At 43.6% G+C, this 24,019-nt stretch overlaps 1 protein-coding gene across 1 annotated transcript in view; it reads right to left on the minus strand.

Moving 5' to 3' along the window:
• Ctns (Cystinosin) overlaps positions 1–22,751 on the minus strand; it is a 636,400-nt gene extending 613,649 nt beyond the window's left edge. The window contains exon 1 of the transcript XR_010859250.2: positions 22,684–22,751. The gene's annotated coding sequence lies outside the window, so the exon portion shown is untranslated. The remainder of the gene's footprint in view (positions 1–22,683) is intronic.
• Between the last annotated feature and the right edge of the window lie 1,268 nt (positions 22,752–24,019).

Consider the following 24,019-nt stretch of genomic DNA (forward strand, 5'->3'; position numbering starts at 1 on the left):
CCATCGCTCTTGTTATCCCTGTCTGGATGCCTTCCTACCATTTAGTGCCGCAAGGGAGACTTCAGGAATCAGTAGGAGTAGGTTTGTAATCTATTTTATTAAGATATGTCCATAATAACAGCTGTTAGCGTTTTTATTGTTTATAGCTTCACGTGAGAGCTGAATATCACGTGACACGGACTTTTCCTCATATTAGGAAACTGGGCGTGAATAGCTTGCGGCTGCTGTCTGTGCATTGAACTTCCCCTATTTACCCATGGAGAGAGTAGAGCTGCTAAGTGTGTTGATTTCTGTCAAACTGAGAAGTGAAGAACAATATTAACAGTTCAAAGGCCAATGCAGTCTTAGTCCGGCTCCTGAGCCGAATGATCAACGTAGTGGATTTCGGTTCAGAATATCCTGTGTTCGATTCGGGGTCTGGTCGAGAACTTCAGCCACGTCTGGTTACTTCTCCTGGTTCGGGGACATGGCGTTTGTGTTCGTTCCCTCGGCCTGGCGTGACTACTGCTGCCCAGTCAGTGGGTCTATAGATACTGGAGTGTCACGTGACATCCTCAGTATTATTGGTTGTTTCCACGACAAAGTCCGCGCCTGTCTTGTCAGATAACTCTTCAGTTGACCTCATGTCCCACTCCATGGCTAAGTGGTTAGCGTGCTGGCCTTTGTTCAGAGGGGTGCCGGATTCGATTCCCGGCAGGTTCTGGAATTTTAAGCATAATTGGTTAATTCGCCTGGCACGGGGGCTGGGTGTATGTGTCGTCTTCATCATTTCATTCTCATCACGATGCGCAGGTCGCCTACGGGAGTCATATCAAAAGACCAGCACCAGACCTTTCCGGAGGCCACAAAGCATTTCATTTCAGTTGACCTCATGATGCTGAGTGAACCACGTTTCAGCCCACGGTCCAGAGTTAGAATACTTGGACTGACGGGGTTTCGAACCCAGGGCCTACAGGCAAGCTACCCCTACACCACGGGGCTGGTTCATTCACCTCTGCATACAGAATAATATACACACATCACACTACCAACCACCACGTTGGCATCAGCAAGGGCATACGGCCGTAAAACTAAGCCAAATTCATACGTTGTACTGAACTCAAAATCATTGGGGAAATGTGGGAAAGAAGAGGAAGTGGAAAGCGGTACGAACTCACTTATTCATAAGTTGGAGACAACAGACATGAAAGTAGCGAGAATGATTGCTTGTATAAACAGGTGGGAACAATGGCAGGAGGGTATTCGGAGTGAGGAGGTAAAGGCTAAATTAGGAATCAACTCGGTGGTTGAAGTTGTGTCATGTGAGGTGAATGGATGAGGATAGGTTACATAAGAGAATATTGGACTCGGTTGTGGAGGATAAGAGAAGCAGAGGACGACCGAGGTGACGGTCGTTAGTCTCACTTTTAATAATGGAAGGATAAAAGGTATAAAAGTAAACGAGGCCTCAGTTGCAAGTGGAGGATTGTGGATGTGCTTAGGTAATTCGCAAGAGGCGTGTATACTGAACGCTGACCGAGTGAGTTGGCTGTGCGATTAGAGGCGCGTAGCTGTGAGCTTGCATTCGGGAGAGTCCCATTGTCGGCAGCCCTGAAAATGCTTTCCGTGGTTTCCCATTTTCACACCAGGCAAATGCTAGGACTATACCTTAAGTACGGCCACTCCTAGCAGTTTTCTATCCCATCGTCGCCATACGATCTATCTGTGTCGGTGGGACGTAAAACAAACTTGTAAAACAGAAAGACTGAACGCTGCAAGGCATAACAGTCTACAGTGAAGATGCGCACTGATGTTCAACTGAATTAGAGATAGCTGCCGGTTTGCAAAATGGCGCTCTGGTTGACCCGGCGTCACACATGACTGCATGTCCACATACCTCAGACTGGCCGTGTAATAGATAAAAACAGGGTGGATAAGACACAAAATATCAGCTCATCTGATCGCGGCTAGATTGCCGGTTCTAGACGTATGGGCGAATCCATCTCTCACTCCCGAATGGTTGCCGATAGGTTCGTTGAACACTTCACCGACATGAGGATGCTTGCATGGCCTCCAAGATCACCCGATGTTAATCCTATTGAGCACATCTGAAACGCTGTCGGAAAATATATGCGCGTCGTTGATCTTGCCCCGGCCAATCTTCTTGCATTGTGGGAAGCTGTGCAGCGAACATGGATCAGTACTGCTCCCCAACACTTCCAGTGTCTTGTGTAGTCCGTGCAACGGTGCAGCACCACCGTCATCTGGGCGGAAGGGGATGCTACATGACACTAGCCAGGTATCTCTAATAGCTTTGCTCATCAGCGTATGTATTTACTGCCCAACACAGCCAAGATGCGTATAACAAACTCGGCGCTGCTGTCACTCTACTTAAACGCAAAACAGCATAACATCGGTACGTCCGCGTCAATAACACGTTATTCTCCTCGTCTTTGGGCTTCTCCCTTTTTCTACATCACAATATGTGACGACATTATAAATTCTGCGCCTAGCTTCATTACAAAACCAGGCAGTTTTCTGGAAGAGATTCAGCTCACAAAGTACTAAAACGTACTAATACGCACACTTGAGTAGGCCACAGATATGAGGTGACCGTTTTCGATCAAACTTGGAGAGGTTTATCAACGCCAACAATAGATACATGTTCAGAGGTTTGTGCCATTGGACCTAATTCAACGAGAAAATTACCCTTTAAATTTAAGAATGTATGCAGCACTATTGGTCTAGTGGTGAGCCTCCCTGACTTCCAAACGGAAGTCTCAGGTTCGTGTCGCGCCAGTCAGCCCAGTTTTATGCTGTTTATTTTACGACACATCGTCACAGGCAGGTCTTAAGGCGGCGGTGAGATAGGACAGGACTAGGACTGGGGAGGAAGTGACCGTGGCCTTATTGTCTTCTCCCTTTCCTTTTATCTCTTATCTATTTCAGTCTTTGTCCATGCGGACTACGAAATGCACAGTTTAAGTAGGCTACAAGCTGTGTGATAAACTGATTTAATATCGTCCTATCATGCGATTCATGGCTTGATAAATAATAATAATAATAATAATAATAATAATAATAATAATAATAATAATAATAATAATCTTATTCTCCTTATTATTCTTCTTCTTCGTTTGTAATCTCTTCGCAGAAGGTTGGTGACTATCATGCACTAAGTTTTCCTCTTTTGTGTTTCCCGTATCGAGTTCCTATATCGCAGATGACACACTAATGTTTGCTTTTTCTTTCACTTTCATAGCCACTGCTGCAGTTATGAGTGTGACAGAGAAAGATTTTTTCACGTTTTACTAGAAATCACTAATAGTAAAAAAATGGGCACTCATGCTCTGATTTTTTGAGAAAGATTTTGTTTACAATGTTAATTTTACAAGTTTGCCATATAGGCCTATTTTCTTGGCAATTTCATAAGTCACTTTCATTTGTCATAGGATAAATCAGTGCAGATTAGCATTTGAAGATTTTTTTTTTTTGCTAGTGGCTTTACGTCGCACCGACACAGATAGGTCTTATGGCGACGATGGGACAGGGAAGGGCTAGGAGTGGGAAGGAAGCAGCCGTGGCCTTAATTAAGGTACAGCCCCAGCATTTGCCTGGTGTGAAAATGGGAAACCACGGAAAACCATTTTCAGGGCTGCCGACAGTGGGGTTCGAACCTACTATCTCCCGAATACTGGATACTGGCCGCACTTAAGCGACTGCAGCTATCGAGCTCGGTGTGAAGATATTGCGTACCTTTTCATTATGAATCAGACCTTTATCAAAACGCGGACATATTTTTATTTTACCTAGTGGAATATTATACCGTATATCTTTCTTTCTTCCGTTCCTTGTTCCTTGGCTGAATGGCCAGCGTTGAGGCTTTCGGTTTAGAGGGTCCTAAGTTCGTATCCCATCCGGGTCGTGGATTTTAATCGCGTCTGATTAACATAAAGTCATATACTTTCATATCGTCAAAGCCGATAATGAGACCAAGATAGCGATGAAAGTAACAAACCTGATAAAGCCCATATCAGGAGAGAAAGAACACTCTGCACTTCATCTAACCAGAGATGGATCTGGACAGTTCAGAACTTAGACGAAGAAAAGAACAGCTCGGTTGTGCTTGGCTGGTGAGTTACATCATAACTGGCTGTTCAGGTGTGGCGTTTGTAATGCGACAGCCAATTCGTGAGCTTGACCTCAGCCTAATTCGTAAAAACTAGGACGATTGTACGTTACACATAAATGAGCCGGTATACTTATGCTACACTAATACGTGCATCAGGACTATGAATGGGAAGGATGAGGACTTGTTCCTGAGAAAAATACCCCTCAAAAAAACTGAGCGAATTAGCTGCGCGGTTCCTATCACGTGGCTGTGAGCTTGCATTGGGGAGATAGTGGGTTGTAGCCGCACCGTCGGTAGCGCAAAATACGTTTTTCTTTTTTCCCCCGTTTTCTCACCAGACAAATGCTGCGGCTGTACCTTAATTTTAAGACCACGCTCGCTTCTTTCGCCACTGAGGGAGTTGGCTGCATGCTTAGCTTCATGTAGCTGTGAGCTTGCATTCATGAGATTGTAGGTTCGAACTCCACTGTTGGAAGCCCTGAAGACAGTTTTCCATATTTCCATCCGGCAGATGCTGGGGCTGTTCCTTAATTAAGACCTATCGGGCGAGTTGACCGTGAGGTTAGGGCCGCGTAGCTATGAGCTTGCATCCGAGAGATAGTGGGTTCGAATCCCACTGTCGGCAGCCCTGAATATGGTTTTCCGTTGTTTCCCATTTTCACACCAGGCAAATGCTGGGGCTGTTCTTTGATTAAGACCTGCCGGGCGAGTTGGCCGTGAGGTTAGGGCCGCGTAGCTCGGAGCTTGATTGGGGGAGATAGTGGGTTCGAACCCCACTGTCGGCAGCCCTGTAGATGTTTTCCGTGGTTTTCCATTTTCTCACCAAGCAATTGCTGGGGCTGTACCTTAATTAAGACCACGGCCGCTTACTTTCCACTTCTAGGTCTTTCCTATCCCATCCTTGTCATAAGACCTATCGGTGTCGGTGTGACGTAAAGCAAATTGTAAAAATTATTAAGACCACACTCGCTTTCTTCCCCACCGAGCGAGTTGGCCGCGTGCTTATATTCATGTAGCTGTGGGCTTGCATTAATGAGGTTGTGGGTTCGAATCCCACTGTCGACAGCCCTGAAGACGGTTTTCCAATTTCACACCAAGCAAATGCAGCGACTGTACCTTAACAAAGGCCATGGTTACTACCCTCCCAATACGCCTTTCCTATCCTTGCGTCGCCAAAATCCTTCGATGTGTTTTTTTTTTGCTACTTGCTTTACGTCGCACCGACACAGATAGGTCTTATGGCGACGATGGGACAGGAAAGGGCTAGGAGTGGGAAGGAAGCGGCCGTGGCCTTAATTAAGGTACAGCCCCAGCATTTGCCTGGTGTGAAAATGGGAAACCACGGAAAACCATTTTCAGGGCTGCCGACAGTGGGGTTCGAACCTACTATCTCCCGAATACTGGATACTGGCCGCACTTAAGCGACTGTAGCTATCGAGCTCGGTCTTCGATGTGTTAGTTCGACGTTAATCCACAGGCAAATATGAAGTTCCATTCCCAGTGCTAGCACTGTCCTACCCATCGACGCCAAGAGGCCTCTCTGTGTCAGTGCGACGTAAAGAAAACAACAAATCATTCGGTGCCCAAATGATACTCATTACAATAATGACTGCATACTTAGATACCATGAAACAATCGGTAATAATCATAGGTTTCCGAGACATGTAATTGAGAAGTGCTGGGAAGTACCTATTCAATGAGTAAAGGTCGCTCCTGTCTCCAACATGTTTTAGTGACCTCGTCATGGCTGTATTTCTTTTATTTAAACGGAATCGAAACTGCACAGAGGATACAATAGAGCAGGACAACAGAATGAAAAGCGGAAATGGAAAAGTTTACGACAAGAATTATTGCTTTAAAATGCTACGAAAAATATTTGCTAAACGTTTTGTATGCAGCATCGTTTTATACGATGCAGCAATGTGGATGTTGAGAAAGAAAGAAAGAAAGAAAAGAAATACCTGGAAAGTTTTCAAATGTAGCTGTGGTGAAAGATGCGAGAGAACAAAATGGATAGATAAGATAGGGCGTTACGAAGTTCCGAAGACAGCTCACGAAAGAAGAGGTATATTCAAGGCAATAAGCAAAGGGACACATGTACAGAGGAGAACGTATACTAAGCAACGCCCATTATACAGGGGAAGATAAATAGAAAGAGGGGTCGAGGAGGAAGAAGAATTCAGACGATAACAGATTTAAAGACGGTCGAACGTACGCTCATTGTCAGTTGAAACGAGATGCACAAGATAGAAATGCTTGGAGGATGCAGTTCTGTTGATACTTGTCTACGGAGAGATACACAGATGATAGTGATAATGGATAGTACTCAGATACCAAACCAAACCCCATGGTGCAACAGCCTCGAAGGGTCATGGCCTACCAAGCGACCGTTGCTCAGCCCGAAGGCCTGCAGATTACGAGGTATCGTGTGGTCAGCATGACGGACCCTCTCGGCCGTTATTCTTGGCTTTCTAGACCGGGGACGCCATCTCACCGTCAGATAGCTACTCAATTGTAATCACGTAGGCTGAGTGGACCTCGAACCAGCCCTCAGATGCAGGTAAAATCGCTGACCTGGGCGGCAATCGAACCCAGGTCCTCCGGGTACGAGGCAAGCACGCTACCCCTACACCGCGAGGCCGGCACTTAGTACTCAGATGGTGTAGTTAAACTGATACCTGTGCACAGCCAGATGATGATAATTCCAGTGATACCTTTGCAATTTGCTTTACGTCGTAACGACACAGATAGGTCTTATGGCGACGATGGGGTAGAAGAGGAGTTAGAATGGGATGGAAGCGGCCGTGGCCTTAATTAAGGTACAGCTTCAGCATTTGCCTGGTGTGAAAATGGAAAACCAGGAAAACCATCTTCAGGGCTGCCGACAGTGGGATTCGAACCCACTATCTCCTGAATGGAAGCTTCCAGCTGTGCGACCCTAATAAGAAGAAGAAGAAGAAAAGGAAGAAGAAAATAATAATAATAATAATAATAATAATAATAATAATAATAATGATAATATTATTATTATTATTATTATCATCATCATCATCATCATTATTTTTCTTCTTCTTCTTCTTCTTCTTCTTCTTCTTCTTCTTCTTCTTAGATGCCCTGTGCGAATATGTCGCACAGTATCGTGATCAATCACCGAGTGGTAATATGTGAAAATAATTAAATGCAAGTATTTATTAAAAGCTATTTTATTTTGAAGAGTACTAATAAATATCAGCCTCATTGTAAAAAGTCGTTATAATTATATTTACAATATGTTTAATTGTAAAACATTTAAAACGAGGTGAGTTGGTCGTGCGGTTAGGAGTGCGCAGCTGTAAGCTTGAATCCGAGAGATAATGGGTTCGAACCCCACTGTCAGCAGCCCTGAATATGGTATTCCGTGGATTCCCATTTTCACACCAGGCAAATGCTGGGACTGTACCTTAATTAAGGCGACGGCCACTTCCTTCTCATTCGTAGGCCTTTCCTGTCCCATCGTCGCAATAAGACCTATGTGTCTCGGTGCGACGTAAAGCCAATTGTAAAGAAAAAACATTAAAAAATAGACATTAAGTATAGATAGGCCTATTGTACTTGTCAGCTGGGAATTTTGGTTTCAAATTTATTTACTTTTCAAAAATTCTTTGAAAACAATGCTAGCAGTTATAATGTGATCATTGTTTACTTTTTGGACGTATGTGTATTTAACACAAACATAAATATCACTGAATCTACAAACTCGTGAAAAAGCCACGTATAACTCTGCATGTGAAAAAGCAGCTTCTCGTAAATACAATCCTGCCCTTTGAAGCGTCTGACCTTGTGATTCATTAATGGTTACAGCGAAGGCTACTTTTCATTGGAAATCGTTTTCTTAGCATTTGAAAAGGCATGGCTGGATCAGACGGTTTCCCATTTTCACACCAGGCAAATACTGGAGCTGTACCTTAATTAAGGCGACGGCCACTTCCTTCTCATTCGTAGGCCTTTCCTGTCCCATCGTCGCAATAAGACCTATGTGTCTCGGTGCGACGTAAAGCCAATTGTAAAGAAAAAACATTAAAAAATAGACATTAAGTATAGATAGGCCTATTGTACTTGTCAGCTGGGAATTTTGGTTTCAAATTTATTTACTTTTCAAAAATTCTTTGAAAACAATGCTAGCAGTTATAATGTGATCATTGTTTACTTTTTGGACGTATGTGTATTTAACACAAACATAAATATCACTGAATCTACAAACTCGTGAAAAAGCCACGTATAACTCTGCATGTGAAAAAGCAGCTTCTCGTAAATACAATCCTGCCCTTTGAAGCGTCTGACCTTGTGATTCATTAATGGTTACAGCGAAGGCTACTTTTCATTGGAAATCGTTTTCTTAGCATTTGAAAAGGCACGGCTGGATCAGACGGTTTCCCATTTTCACACCAGGCAAATACTGGAGCTGTACCTTAATTAAGGCCACGGCCACTTCCTTCCCATTCCTAGGCCTTTCCTATCCCTCTTATGGGACTGAATAAATTTAGCAGTGATGACGTACTCGCCCAATTGAGCTACATCTAATCTTGCACCATTAATTAATCCCTGATTTGCGTTAAGATTTCTAATTAACATAATCATAGCATTTAAGGAACCAGTTTATCAGGTGGTAGACCGGACGGTTTTAAGGGGTTCAAGAATTCCATTGGGTACAATTGAACGTTCTTTATTTCTTCATGTTGGAGAACTATGTAAACCTATTCCTCTCAAGGTATTTCTTATTTATTTTTTATTCTTAAAATGCTATTTGTTTTTGGCGTCGACCCATGTGGATCTTTTTCCCCTACAGGCACCATATTGTATGAACCTGCGTGTAATTGGAATGGTGGTAGTGTGGAATGTTGTGTGTGAGGAAAGGAAGATTAAGGACGTCACAAACACCCAGTTCCCATGCCAGGGATATAATCATTAAAATTAAAAAACCCTGACGAGGCCTGGAATCGAACCCGGGACTGCAGGTGACAGGCGGACGCGTTCCCCCTACACCGCGGAGCCATACTATCTCAAGATAACACATTGGAAATGACACATTCATTAATTGTTGTACAATCATCGTATTTTGCACATAAAATCGCCGTTGAATAGAAGTGAGAAACATTATGTTCATTGATTTCTGTGGCATTGAATATGGTAAATGTAACAAAGGCTTTTCAGTCTGTCAAACACACAGCAAATACAATGTAAATTATAACACTACAAATATACCTATAAAATACACACTAACATACAAAGAATGACATGTTTCGTTCTATAAGAACATCCTCAGATTCTATCAAATCACTTAAAAACAAGCTTATATATGTACAGTATTGTTTACGTAGCGTAAACTTGTCAAATCACTTAAAAAACAAGCTTATATATGTACAGTATTGTTTACATAGTCCGCCTCTGTGGTGTAGTGGTTAGCGTGATTAGCTGCCACCCCCGGAGGCCCGGGTTCGATTCCCGGCTCTGCCACGAAATTTGAAAAGTGGTATGAGGGCTGGAACGGGGTCCACTCAGCCTCGGGAGGTCAACTGAGTAGAGGTGGGTTCGATTCCCACCTCAGCCATCCTGGAAGTGGTTTTCCGTGGTTTCCCACTTCTCCTCCAGGCGAATGCCGGGATGGTACCTAACTTAAGGCCACGGCCGCTTCCTTCCCTCTTCCTTGTCTATCCCTTCCAATATGCCCCATCCCCCGCAAGGCCCCTGTTCAGCATAGCAGGTGAGGCCGCCTGGGCGAGGTACTGGTCATTCTCCCCAGTTGTATCCCCCGACCAAGAGTCTGAAGCTCCAGGACACTGCCCTTGTGGCGGTAGAGGTGGGATCCCTCGCTGAGTCCGAGGGAAAAACCGACCCTGGAGGATAAACAGATGATGATGATGATTGTTTACATAGCGTCAACTTGTCAATGATAGAGAGTTTAGTGATAACATGAAACAGTAATGACAAAAATAAAAATATATACAAGTATTAATACGTCCGCCTCTGTGGTGTAGTGGTTAGCGTGATTAGCTGCCACCCCCGGAGGCCCGGGTTCGATTCCCGGCTCTGCCACGAAATTTGAAAAGTGGTATGAGGGCTGGAACGGGGTCCACTCAGCCTCGGGAGGTCAACTGAGTAGAGGTGGGTTCGATTCCCACCTCAGCCATCCTGGAAGTGGTTTTCCGTGGTTTCCCACTTCTCCTCCAGGCGAATGCCGGGATGGTACCTAACTTAAGGCCACGGCCGCTTCCTTCCCTCTTCCTTGCCTATCCCTTCCAATCTTCCCATCCCTCCACAAGGCCCCTGTTCAGCATAGCAGGTGAGGCCGCCTGGGCGAGGTACTGGTCATACTCCCCAGTTGTATCCCCCGACCAAGAGTCTGAAGCTCCAGGACACTGCCCTTGAGGCAGGTGGGATCCCTCGCTAAGTCCGAGGGAAAAACCGAACCTGGAGGGTAAACAGATGATGATGATGATGATGATGATGAATTATTAATATAATGAAAGAGCCTCCGTGGCTCAGACAGCAGCGCGTCGGCCTCTCACCGCTGGATACCGTGGTTCAAATCCCGGTGACACCATGTGAGATTGGTGTTGGGAGTGGCGACCCCATTGTAATAACAGCCTATATATGTTTCATTCATTACATCCCTGACCCGGTCAATGACTGGAACTTGCGTTGTAATTGCACCTTGTCGCAATGAATTCGTACATTGTCCTATGCAATGGCACGTCATTACGCTTAGAAAATCACCTGGAAGGGAATCAATATATTTTATGGATATTCACTTAGTAGTAGCCCTGAGTAGTCGGTCACTTGGCGTTCAATCGAAGTTTGTTGGACACGCACACGGCTGATCGTACTGTGACTGAAGTAGACTGACTGACTGACCGACGGTTCGGGTCACGTCTCTATTATAAACTTTCGGTCCGATTACTTGATATCACGGAGCGTCACAAATTAATCCAGTGGCTTTGACAAGTTATTAATCGATGTCCATTGTTCCTTATTTTTCTGGGTCCACGGTACGGAGCTGAAGGTAGGCGTACGATCTTACCGTTGTGTATAATTCACTTGGCGTGGGTTCGATTACAACGATTTATTTCACCTACGTTGTAATTAATCCAACTGAGTCCACCAAAAATTATATTCACTCCGATACAGTCATTAGAAGCCCAGTGGATGTGCAATCTTACACAAACTCCCGAGATAGACTAACATATTCTTAGCGGGAACTTTCGGCGCTTAAAAATAGAGCAATTTGATTGGCTGAGCCATTTTTCTACGGGGCCTACTCGTCTAATACCAAAAATTTCGGCTATCCTCTGTCCTTTTCGCATATCTCAGGTTTCTCTGTCTAACACAGATGCGTGGAAAATTTAGAAAGTTTCGGTTCGCAGGCTGCGACGAACGTTCAGCCTTTGCAGGGTGTAAGTCCTTGCTAAGTGCATTTATGACATAATTGCTTAAGAACCACCAACAGAACGTGCTCGACCTCTGCTAAGGTGGCTTAAATTTTCCACGTCGGTGGGCTGTGACAATTCTGCAGTCCTTGATAGAATTGTCGAACGCTACTTCGTTTTTACTCTGATATTAATGAATTAAGTATGTCATCCCATCGCCTAAGGCCATTTGGGTGCAATATATAATCCATTATTTAGTAAACTTAGCTTCCATGGTTCAGGTGGCAATGCGCCGGCCCCTCACAGATGAGCTCCATGGTTCAAATCCCGGTCACTCCATGCGAGATTTGTGTTGGACAAAGCGGAGGTGCGACAGGTTTTCCTTCCGGTACTCTGGTTTTTCCTGTCATCTTTCATTCGAGAAACAGTCTTCAATATAATTTCATTTCATCTATCATTCATTAATCAGTGCCCCAGAGGAGTGCAACAGGCTTCGGCAGCTGGCACAATTCCTATCCTCGCCGCTAGACGGGGGGTTTATTCATTGCATTCCTGACGCGGTCGAACGACTGGAAACCGGCTGTGGATTTTCATTTTCATTTAATTTAGGAAACTGACCCTCAACGGACTTGCCATAGGACACAGTATTTTTACAATTTTTATGTCTTGGAATAAAAACATTTCCTTAATAGAAACGCGCACCCACGCACAGCCGCCTCGGAAATCGTGGCTAGGTAGCTTTCCTTCAGGGCAAACCGCATCCACAACTCGGTGACGGATTCGACATGATATTTCTCCATGATGTAATTGGATACTGGGACGTAGATTGCCCTCTTCTCAGAGTGCACATCGTGCGGCTGTTGTTCGCCTGATTCTAGACGTACTGTTGGGACTAATATTACAGAACGATCTTTCTGTTTATCGATGGCTAGAATATCTACTCTTCTCGTGCTTCCATTTTAAGCTAAGCATTTCACTTCATATACTTCCCACCCGTTATCGCGAAAGGCTTTTGCAGTATGGCCGCGAGTTGTGTGATGGCGAGTATTCCTATAATGAGCCGAATGGACAGTAGCCGAGATCATGTCTCAAAGTGTCAATCTCACCGCAGGAACGCCTGCAGTGGTTGTTCTCCTGGCTTACACCGTACAAGCTTCTTACTGGAGCCACGTCTGCCGTCATTTTGATGCTTTCAGTCCACTCTGACGTTGAAAGGCCCACCTTTTCTGCGAACCAGTTATCTCCTTGAGGGTGCTGTGCGAGGGGGGCAATTTCTTTACCTCTTTGTAGGGCGGGAGCACCATTTTTGAACACCTCGTTTCTTAGCCTTTCCCTGATACATTTGCTATTTGTTTTTGTTGTTTTCCCGCAGCAATGCTCAAATTACGGAAGCAGTCAGCCTTTTCTTTCTTAGTATTTCTCCCACATAGTGCATATACCTTGTTAGAATTTTTCAGAACTTTTACCACGTTAAGATGTTGGATAAATGCTTCCCACTGGGCCTTAACTAACGCTAAACTTTTGGAATATTTAGATGAATAATTCACGGCATTCGGAACATCAATAAAAAGTGAAAGAATTCCTTTGAGCGCGCTCTTTAACAACTGGTCTACGTCCTTAAGGAATCCTTTTGGCAACTGATCGAGTGGGGCATTCTGTAATGGATACACAAGCGTTGGCCAGATGTGGTTATTTAGTATCTTTAACTTTTGATCAGCTTTCAGGAGTTAAGTGGCGAATAATTTCTACAGTTTATCTTTTAGGTTATAAATAACTTTATTACGATTTATGGACATCATCTTAAAAAAATCGACTCCCTAAAATTACTTGTTTCACCATTGCCAACGCTTTTGGTCGTTGTTTGTTTTTGATATACGGAGATTTTTTTCTTTATGATTTCCTTTAACTATTGTAATGCCGGAACACTTAGATTCGTTGACTTCCAACCCAATACTTTCAAGCATTTTAATAGCCTTCAGTCCCAGTTCCTCAACAGATTTTTGATCCTTTGCTATCAACGCAATATCATCTGTGAAGCACATAATGGAAACATTGTCAGTTCCAGGTATAAGCGGATATCCAAAGGCCTCCGTAACTGATTTTTCACACAGTTCATTAATTACGAAATCGATACATACAGTATATTAAGTATTTTTGGCGAAAGTGGTGCCCCTGAAGAAGGCCCCTCTGAAGATTAATATGTTTTGTTACACCCTTAACCGCCTGTATTCTAGTGCTGTTTCCAGATTGTAAATTTATAATTCGTCTTCTTAATTTTGGTGATAAACTGGATACTTCCAGTGTGGAACAAACGTGATTATGACCGATATTATCATATGCCTTAGTAATATCACGTAATAATATTGCTGCGTTACCATTTTCTTGTTTAACATTCTTCAATACAGAACTAATAATTGAAGTATTAATATATGCTCCAGGAAGACTGGTAAAACCTCTTCGATTTGGATTAAAGAAGATGACGTCCTTCACCCGTTTATCTAATTCCTTTTCAGTGGTTCTTGTTAGGATTGAACATATTGTTACTGTTCTCCATTCATTTATATCTTTCATATCTCCACCCTTATGAATTAAAACTGTACGAGCAACCTTGAAACATTCTGGAATCCATGTCTCTGTCAACATTATAGTTAGTATTTTAGCGATTATAATGGCTACTAGTGCACATTTAACAACCCTCATAACCTTGTAAGGACCAGCAACTGTATCTATCGCCATTTTCATCAAAGCATTCATTACTTCTTCAGAACTCACTGTCATGTCTTCACAAGTGCAGGAATCTGAATGTGGTGCTGGATAATTTTCTCTAACAGCGGTGTTGGCGGTAGAGAATTTCTTACCGAATGCCGGATGAAGGACGTTAGGACCAATCCTACAGGCGTGTTTGTTATCCTTCGATATCACCCGACTAACTTTCCGCCTCTGATTATAAAAGCGATACTGTGCCGTACTTCTCCCTTCTGATCTGTCTTTCCCTCTTGTCCTTGCTTGATGGATTACTTGATGATTTAAAATAACTTCGTTTCTTCTTCTTATTATTCTTACATTTTTTTAAACGTCGCACCGTCACAGATAGGTCTTATGGCGACGATGGGATAGGAAAGGGCTAGGAGTGAGAATGAAATGTCCTTGGGCTTAATTAAGGTACAACTCCAGCATTTGCCTGGTGTAGAAATGGGAAACCACGGATAACCATCTTCAGGGCTGCTGACAGTGGGGTTCGAACCCACTATCTCCCTGGTGCAAGCTCACAACTCGCCGGATCATTTTGTTTCGATATGTAGGTATTTGTCTTTCTTGCTTTTCAATATATATTGTTGCCGGATGTTTAGGTCCAGGAAACATATCAATATCATTTGCAAGGAATTTAACAAGTCCTTCAATTCTGATGTTGAAAACTTCCGCATTAGTTATATTATTGAATTCTTCTGACCATCTTTGTAAGCGTATGTTAAATTCATTGTTCTCTTCCATGTGAGGCTTTCTATACTTGTTAGTGACTAATATATCACGTCTTTACGTTCGCCCAGTAGACATAGTGTTTTGAGAAAAAACATAATAAATGTTATACGACACTGAATTCGATCCTAAAAAATGTACAATCCATACAATTACTCATCTGGCAGCTTTGATATCGCAACGCTTGTCATGTTACCTCCAGCGCTGCTCGGATTACACGAATCAAATACAGTGTTCATTCGAAACTACGAGGGTGGAGTCATAAATCATGGCAACTATTTTTTTCTCACGAACAGGAGGCAACACGGAAAATCTAAGATATGCATTTGGAAATATAGGGCATGTACTTATGCATAGTGCCTGAAGACAAATTCTGACTTCAGGAGATTCTCGTAGGAAAGTGACTGAACACAGGCCATTAGTAAACATTGTTTTATTATGGTATAGACAGTAAATACACAAGACTACGGACAAAGGACAGGTCTCCACTGGTTACAGATCTTCGAAATAATCACCCAAATTTCCACTGTGCGTTGCCAGCGGTGGGGCAGTCGCTGAATACCATTCGCTGCATGTGTATCGCTAACGTGTGACACCTCTCTCCGAAATGCTGTTACGATGTCCTCTTTGTTAGCAAACCGTTGTCCACGTAATAGCTTCTTGACTTTGGGGATTAGATCATAGTCACACACCTAATGCTTCCCGCAGCTCTGCATTGCATTGGCATGCATTTCTGCCGCAGAGAACTGCTATTTTGATATACGATCGTTGCTCCTGCTTGTTGACTTCCATTTTGTGACGCTTTCACTCACACACTGAACTTTGGGGCATGCTTAGACCCACACTGTTGTTTACATACACCATCTAGTGGCATCATACGCAAGTAAATACTGTACGTTTCCAAATGCATATCGTCGCTTCACCGGTAAAAGTTTGTAATCCACAAAGCTCTTCCTATCGATTATTCTCCTTAAGACTGGTCACGCCTCCCAGCCACATATGGTTATGCAGTCCATCAGAACAAATTTTGTTGTGTTCATTTTCCTATGCCCATGTGTAAAGGAAAATTAACCTTACTGTACCGTGCTATACGAATGTATGCTTGCATTACGTATTTACGCACTCCTATTGTATAATGCATGTTAGGTTCATTTTCGGTTACTCGTCGGCATAGGAAAACGAACACAACGGACATTGTTCTGATGGGCTGCATATCCATACGTGGCTGGGAGGCGTGACCAGTCTTAAGGAGAATAATCGATAGGAAGAGCCTTGTGGATTACAACCTTTTACCTGTGAAGCGACGATATCTTAGATTTTCCGTGTTGTCTCCTGTTTGCGAGAAAAAAAATTAGTTGTCATGACTTATGACTCGACCTCCGTATAATTATTAATAATCTTGACCATAATGACCAGTATTGGGTACGTATTGACTTAATCACAGTAAATGGAGAGATGGATAATCTGCCTAGTGAATTCTATGTATTGAAAGTATATTTACATTTCACATTTACAATATATATAGTGTTTGTTTTGATAGTATGTTCAATCTCTTCTTCAGCTAAATACGTTAAAATTCGTATATTATAATAAGACCTAATGAAACTGGGGGGCTAAAAAATCTAAAACTGTGACATGTACAATATGACATATTCAAAATTTATGAAGAGTGGCATGGAAGTACATAGGCATCCCCCTAATGTCGTGTTTATATGGAGATGACAAAATAACGTTTTCAACCATGCCACTATTCAGAAATGTTTAATAACATGTCACAACTTTAGTTTTCTTAGCACCCCCACCCCCCTTTTTTCATACGGTCTTATTGTAATATAGGAATTTTAACGTATTTAACTGAAGAAGAGAATGAACATATTCTCGAAACATGTACTATATACATTGTAAGTGTGGAATGTGAATACATTTTAATGCATAGTATTAACTAGGTGAATTATCCATCTCTCTATCTACTGTCGAAACTATAAAACATTCCAGGTAGTATCACTCAATTTTGGTAATATGAATATCGTTAAATGCTTTAAATTCACATTAGCTGACTCAGATGTATGTTGTCCCCTGGTACGTCTACGTAACTTAAAACCATTCCAGAGGGCATTCCTCGGTGTTGATAACACTGATATAATGTTTCCATAATATTAACTTATGCGCTAGAGGCAGGCTGCGGAATATGGTTCGTTATACGAGATTGTTTCCTGTGCTTTATATTGCAGGGTCGAATCCCACCACAGTCGTTTGGTATTTAAGACTACTGGAATATGTGAACTGTAGTCGTTGTGATTATTGTTTTAAGAGGAAGTACAACTAGGCAACCATCCCCTATATTACACTAATCAGAGAGAAAAATGGGAGGTATCTGACACTTCGAAAAACGAAGATATCAGCCAAAGAAAGACAAGTACCACGAAGGGCGTGAAAACGAAAGACTCCCTAGGCCTCGATAACTAATACCGTCGGAGTCAGAAAAGAACAAGAGTTGACCAAGGGAAGTCGGATAGTATAGATGAATGTGAGGAGCCTGGCACAAGTAAGTGGAATCAATGTCAGCTAAGGGTCTCGTGGTCGCCGATTCACTCTCCTGAGTTCAGATCCCTTGTGGACCTTTTCAGTCGCCTCTTACGACACGCAGGGGATACCTTAGGTGTTATTCTATCACCCCACCCACAGGAGGGAAATACGTGAACCCTAATTCAGTAGACTTACTAAGGTAGATGAAGAGTTGTATGACACATAATTATGATGATGGCGATGATAACCATGTTTTTACCACCCCTCAACACAAGGTTGGCGTCAGGAAAGACATCCGTCCGTAAAACTGGGCCAAATCCATGACACGTGCATACCCCAGTAAATTGGGGGAAAGTTCGGGAAGAAGCAAGTTACTGTTTATACACGCCACTAACCTTTTTTATGTTTTTTGGAGATGCTGGGGAGCGAAAATTTTACCTGTAAATCTACAGAAAAGAAGCTGACTTATTTTTTAACCTGGTGTACGGCTAGATACAGCAACATGTTAATGCCACAATCAGTGGCGGCTGCTCGCAATCAGACTAGGAGGACTGCGTACATGGCTAACAGAAAGTAGAGTTGGAGCTACATACATCGGCTGAGACTTCGTAATGGCATATATTAACAGGAAAAAGCCTATGCATGTTCTCACTAGTGTGGCATCGTAAACATCCCTGCCCAATTTGGAACGGCCGCCACTGCTTACAGTCGTGTTTAGTGACGATTCCCGATCCTGACTGGGGTAAGACATTATCGGTAATATCTTCACTGATGTTGAGTGTTTGAGAAAGGGTCATCCTGTCGTAGGCCGATGACCTTAAATGACAGGCCCTTTTAAACAACAAGCACAAGCTTCATCCTATCGTGATAACAGAATGCCATGGAGGCTGGATCTCTGATGCTGTACTCTGGAGCGTAGTCACCCCGTTGTATCTCGTTATCATTCACGTCCACTATCCAAAACGGCACCATTAACTTTTTTCTTTCTTTCTTAATCAGCTTACCCTCCAGGTTTGGTTTTTCCCTGGGACTCAGTGAGGGATCCCACCTCTACCGCCTCAAGGGCAGTGTCCTGGAGCGTGAGATATTGGGTCGGGGATAAAACTGGGAAGGAGGACCAGTACCTCGGCCAGGCGGCTGAACAGGGGCCTTGTGGGTGATAGGGTGATTGGAAGGGATAGATAAGGAAGAGGGGAGGAATCGGCCGTAGCCTTAAGTTAGGTACCATCCCGGCATTTGCCTGGAGGAGAAGTGGGAAATCACGGAAAACCACTTCAAGGATGGCTGAGGTGGGAATCGAACCACCCTCTACTCAGTTGACCTCTCGAGGCTGAGTGGACCCCGTTCCAGCCCTCGACCCACTTTTCAAATTTCGTGGCAGAGCCGAGAATCCAACCCGGGTCAGCTAATCACACTAATCACTACACCACAAAGGCGGACCCACCGATAACTTCTAATAGAATTATGTTCGCCGTCATACTTCTTTTCCTTTGTAGCCTTTCTCCCTATTTCTTGGGGTCGGTACTTCGTATGGATTTGGCCCTGTTTTACGCCCGGATGTCTATTCTGATGTCAACCCTATGTGCGTATGAGAAGGGACGTATTCTCTATTGCGTGACTTTAGAGTGACTTGTAATATGATGTATTGTGTGTAAATGAAAATGATTGCGTATTAAACGAACACAAACACCCAAACCCCTAGCTAGGGAAATTAACCAGAAGTAGTTAAAATACCGCTTGCCGTGAATCGAACCCGGGGCCCTTTGAACCGTAGGCCACTACCCTAGCCATTCAACCAAAGGCTGCCTATGGACTAAGCAATAAAAGTCTAAATGAATGAATATCTCAATTTATGGTAAAATTTGTCAGATATAAAATACCGGAAATGGAATTTCCTGCCTTGTTCATACGTGACTTAGATGCGTAGGACTAATGTTTCTGGAGATTATTCAGACGTTCATGAAAAATATAATGATCGTGAAAATCTTCGTTATTAATGCTCATTGGGTAAAAACGTTCGAAATATAAAAGATCGAAAGTTATATTTTGCCCAGCTTTTATTTTGTATAGCCTTTGGGTACATCTGAGATAACTTGTGTCCATCCCGGTTATCCCTGAACTTATGAGTAAATACGGAGTTCCAGGAAATTCTGTTTAGCTGTTTCACCGAGCTTCGTCTTTAGTTTTTGTGTCTGTCTGTCTATCTGGCTGTACAACCATCACGGCGAAACAACTACACATTGCTCCACGCAGTTAGCATACACGCTAATCGTGAGAGATGGGGTTTGTTACTTTTAGGCATGGAGAATTGGTCGGCCTCTCCTTCACCAGGAATAAAGAGCAATCCCTGCATACTGTATATCGTCAGACATAACTTCTTTCTTTCTTCCTTAATCCTCCAATGTTGATTTTTCTCTCGGACTCAGCGACGGATCCCGCCTCTACCCTCTCAAGGGCAGTGTCTTGGGCCGTGAGACTTTGGGTCGGGGGATACAACTGGGAGGAAGGACCAGTATTTTGCCCAGGCGGCCTCCCCTGCTATGCTGAACAGAGGCATTTTGGGGGGATGGGAAGGGATAGATAAGGAAGAGGGAAGGAAACGGCCATGGTTTTAAATTAGGTACCATCCCGGCGTTTGCCTGGAGGATAAGGGGGAAACCACGGAAAACCACTTCGAGGATGGCTAAGGAGGGAATGGACCCCCCGAGGCTGAATGGACCCCGTTCCAGTCTTCGTACCAATTTTCAAATTTCGTGGCAAAGCCGGGAATCGAACACGGGCCTCCAGGGGTGGCAGCTAATCACACTAACCACTACACCACAGAGGCGGGCATCAGACATAACATGATACAATAATTAAACATGTATCCAGGGGTAGAACCTGACGCAAGAACAATCGGTAACAGCTTGAGGACGGGATAGTCTTAACCGGAACTGTCCCCAGTTATGGGTTCAATGAACTGAAAGCGACAAGAGAAAACTCGCTCCTGCTAGTGTGATAGATTCTTACAGCAGCAAGGGGAGTTATCCAAAGTCAAGCTTGCCGAAGTCCCACAACAAACGAGACTCGTACTCCAAGCATATTACAGCATCCACTAAGATACGAGGAATTCTTTACATTGTAAAGGTCGTGGACACAGGTGAAAGTTCAATGGGCGACACATGAAAGCACTAATACGTCATCATGTGCACACATACCAACTACACAGGGTCCACGATGATGTTACAAACTTTCAGAGGACGGCAAATAGATCAATTTGAGATAAGGAACCATATTCCGGAAACGATCGGGTCAAAAGTAAAGCAATATTCTATTCATTTCAGTCCGTTTACCTGCACAAGTTTCACAAGCTGCTCCACTTACAACAAATGTTCGAAACGGCGTCCCCCTGCGTCAATGCAGACAGGACATCGTCGCACAAAGTTCGGTCGTACCCGTTCGAATATTCCCGGTGTCGCAAGCAGTGAGAATATTCTTGCTTAGAGATCGTCTTCAGTCCCGACAGGTGTCCTATACACAACCTCATGTCGTTGGCTTCCTGCACGTTTAAGAACTACCTCGGGACGAAATTCCAACTCCCCGGCGCCTGTTAAGAACGGACGGGCGTTAAACAACTTGGATTATTAATAACTTCTGACTCGAACGTTTTCGGACTGTGGTTCCTTATCTCAAATTGTGCATTTGCCATCCTCCACCATCCCTGAACGTTTGTAACATTATCACGGATAAGCTCCGTATTTTCACCATATTTCTGCAAGAAATTACCTTTAAAAATATCCATTAACCTTCAACGAGGAAAAAGCTATTTTTTTGCTATATTGTTTTACGTCGCACCGACACAGATATGTCTTATGGCGACGATGGGGAGGAAAGGCCTAGGAAGTGGAAGGAAGCGGACGTGGCCTTAATTAAGGTACAGCCCTGGCATTTGCCTGGTGTGAAAATGGGAAACCACGGAAAACCATCTTCAGGGCTGCCGACAGTGGGGATCGAACCCACTATCTCCCGATTACTGGACACTGGCTGCACTTAAGCGACTGCAGCTATCGAGCTCGGTACGAGGGAAAAGAGAAGAACTCAAAGAATACAGTTAGCACAATGATTGACCTAGATTTTATTTTATGAATGCAGCAATTTCAGCTGCCAACTCAAAATTCACAACATAGAAAGCTTGAAAAATATCACCACCAAACAATCCATCACATGAAAAAGGACCTCAAACACATACGTTGAAAAGTTTTTGCATGGGCTGTATAAGTCTTAGAGTCTTTTCTTATTTACTGAGGTCACTTGGAACATGTCCGACTCGTTGGCTGAACGGTCAGCGTACTGGCCTTCGGTTCAGAGGGTCCCGGGTTCGATTCCCGGCCGGGTCGGGGATTTTAACCTTAATTGGTTAATTCCAATAGCACGGGGGCTGGGTGTATGTGTTGTCTTCATCGTCATTTCATCCTCATCACGACGCGCAGGTCGCCTACGGGTGTCAAATAGAAAGACCTGCACCTGGCCAGCCGAACCCGTCCTGGGATATTCCGGCACTAAAAGCCATATGACATTTCATACTTGGAACATTATTTCTACCCATGTTCCTAGAAGAAGCTAGATTACCGAGCAAGTGGCTGTGCGGTTTGGGTCACGCAGCTTTCAGCTTGGATTCTGGTGATAGTGGGTTCGAACCGCACTGTCGGCAGCCCTGAGGATGTTTTTCCCTGGTTTCCTATTCTCATACCAGGCAAATGCTGGGGCTGTACCTTAATTAAGGTCACGGTTGCTTCCTCCCCACGCCTAGCCCTTTCCTGTCCATCGTTGCCATAAGACCTATCTGTGTTGGTGTGACGTTAGGAAATTTAAAACAATAAAATAAAAGGAAGCTAGGTTAAAGAGTCTCCAGAATAGAATTAAGCCGATAATCAAGTTAACAGCAATGCAACTAGCATAGAAACAAAGTTGGAATTTATGTAAAAAAAAAAAAAAAAAAAAAAACATCTTCCAGTTCAGTATTTTAAGACATTTAGCCAAGAAAGTCTTGTGCAATAACTCAAATCCACCCCCTTCGTCCAACCAGCCATCAGATCCAGTTTATTGATAAGCTGGAGGCCCGAAAATATATCTAAAGCTACCGTGACTACTACGTATTTGAAGTTCATACCCAATGTTGGGGCTTACCGTAATTGGAGCTCGATCTCGTTCCCTCTGAAGATATTTAGCAATTCCGCAAGGCAACTGGCTTTGGCAGGGGCACGAGGCGAAAAGACGTGTGACACAAGCACCTGTTGGCGCATGCGCACCTTGATTCGTACACACGCGAGCAGGGTAGCCAGACGGAGATGCGAAATGACGGCAGACAATCTCGTTACAGAACATTTCGACCAGTCTATCTATCCAACAGCAGGTTTTAAAATAAACGTAACTTCAAAATGGATCCTTAGACTGAGAGTAAAATTTTCTATAAAAATACTGATATCCTGTAAAGTTTATAGAGTCTGCACAAAACGTCCGTTTGTTTTAAACAACGCTTGCCCGTTACACTTTTTATTTGACTGTTAACATAACGCAGTTTTCTGTGGGGTTTTTGTTTCGCTGCGAGTGATAGGTTCCCTCGTAGCTCGGCGCTGAATCTAACGATTACCGGGCGAATTGGCCGTGTGGTTAGGGGTGAGCGGCTGTGAGCTTGCATCCGGGAGATAGTGGGTTCGAATCCTACTGTCGGCAGCCCTGAAGATGGTTTTCCGTGGTTTCCCATTGTCACACCAGGCAAATGCTGGGGATGTACCTTAATTAAGGCCACGGCCGCTTCCTTCCAACTCCTAGGCCTTTCCTATCCCATCGTCGCCATAAGATCTATCTGTGTAGGTGCGACGTTTAGCCAGTAGGAAAAAAAATAAAAGAAACGAATCTAGCGATTAGTATGGCACTGCTGTGGATCACCTGCAACTGATCACATGCCGCAACGGTAGACACGAGATGCTATGTTTGTCACCATTCTCGTTACCTCGTGGTCGTTACACGTCAGTCTACGGAATGCCCTGCATGTCTCTGCTCCAAAAAACAGATCATAACTTAATATTGATTATCATGAAGCTCTTCAATGAAACTGCTTGTTTTCTCTGCTGCATTATCTACAGTATACATCCATTTCATCTATTTGTGTGGAAGTAGCTAGTCTTTATAAAGAGTGTTTCACATAACGTTCGACTTGAAATAATTCAGAAACGGAACAAGATATTGTAGAACTGATTTCACAGGATTGTTCCTATGTAGAGGGCTTACAATTCGAGAGGATGAACATACACCAGTAAAATTCCATGTCTAAATGGTTAGCGAGTTGGCTTTTGGTCACAGGGGTCCCGGGTTCGATTCCCGGCAGGGTCGGGAATTTTAACCACAATTGGTTAATTCCGCTGGCACAGGGGCTGGGTGTATGTGTCGTCTTCATCATCATTTCATCCTCATCACGACGAGCAGGTCGCCTACGGGAGTCAATTCAAAAGACCTGCATCAG

The sequence above is a fragment of the Anabrus simplex genome, chromosome 2 (assembly GCF_040414725.1).
Source record: "Anabrus simplex isolate iqAnaSimp1 chromosome 2, ASM4041472v1, whole genome shotgun sequence".
Taxonomy (NCBI): domain Eukaryota; kingdom Metazoa; phylum Arthropoda; class Insecta; order Orthoptera; family Tettigoniidae; genus Anabrus; species Anabrus simplex.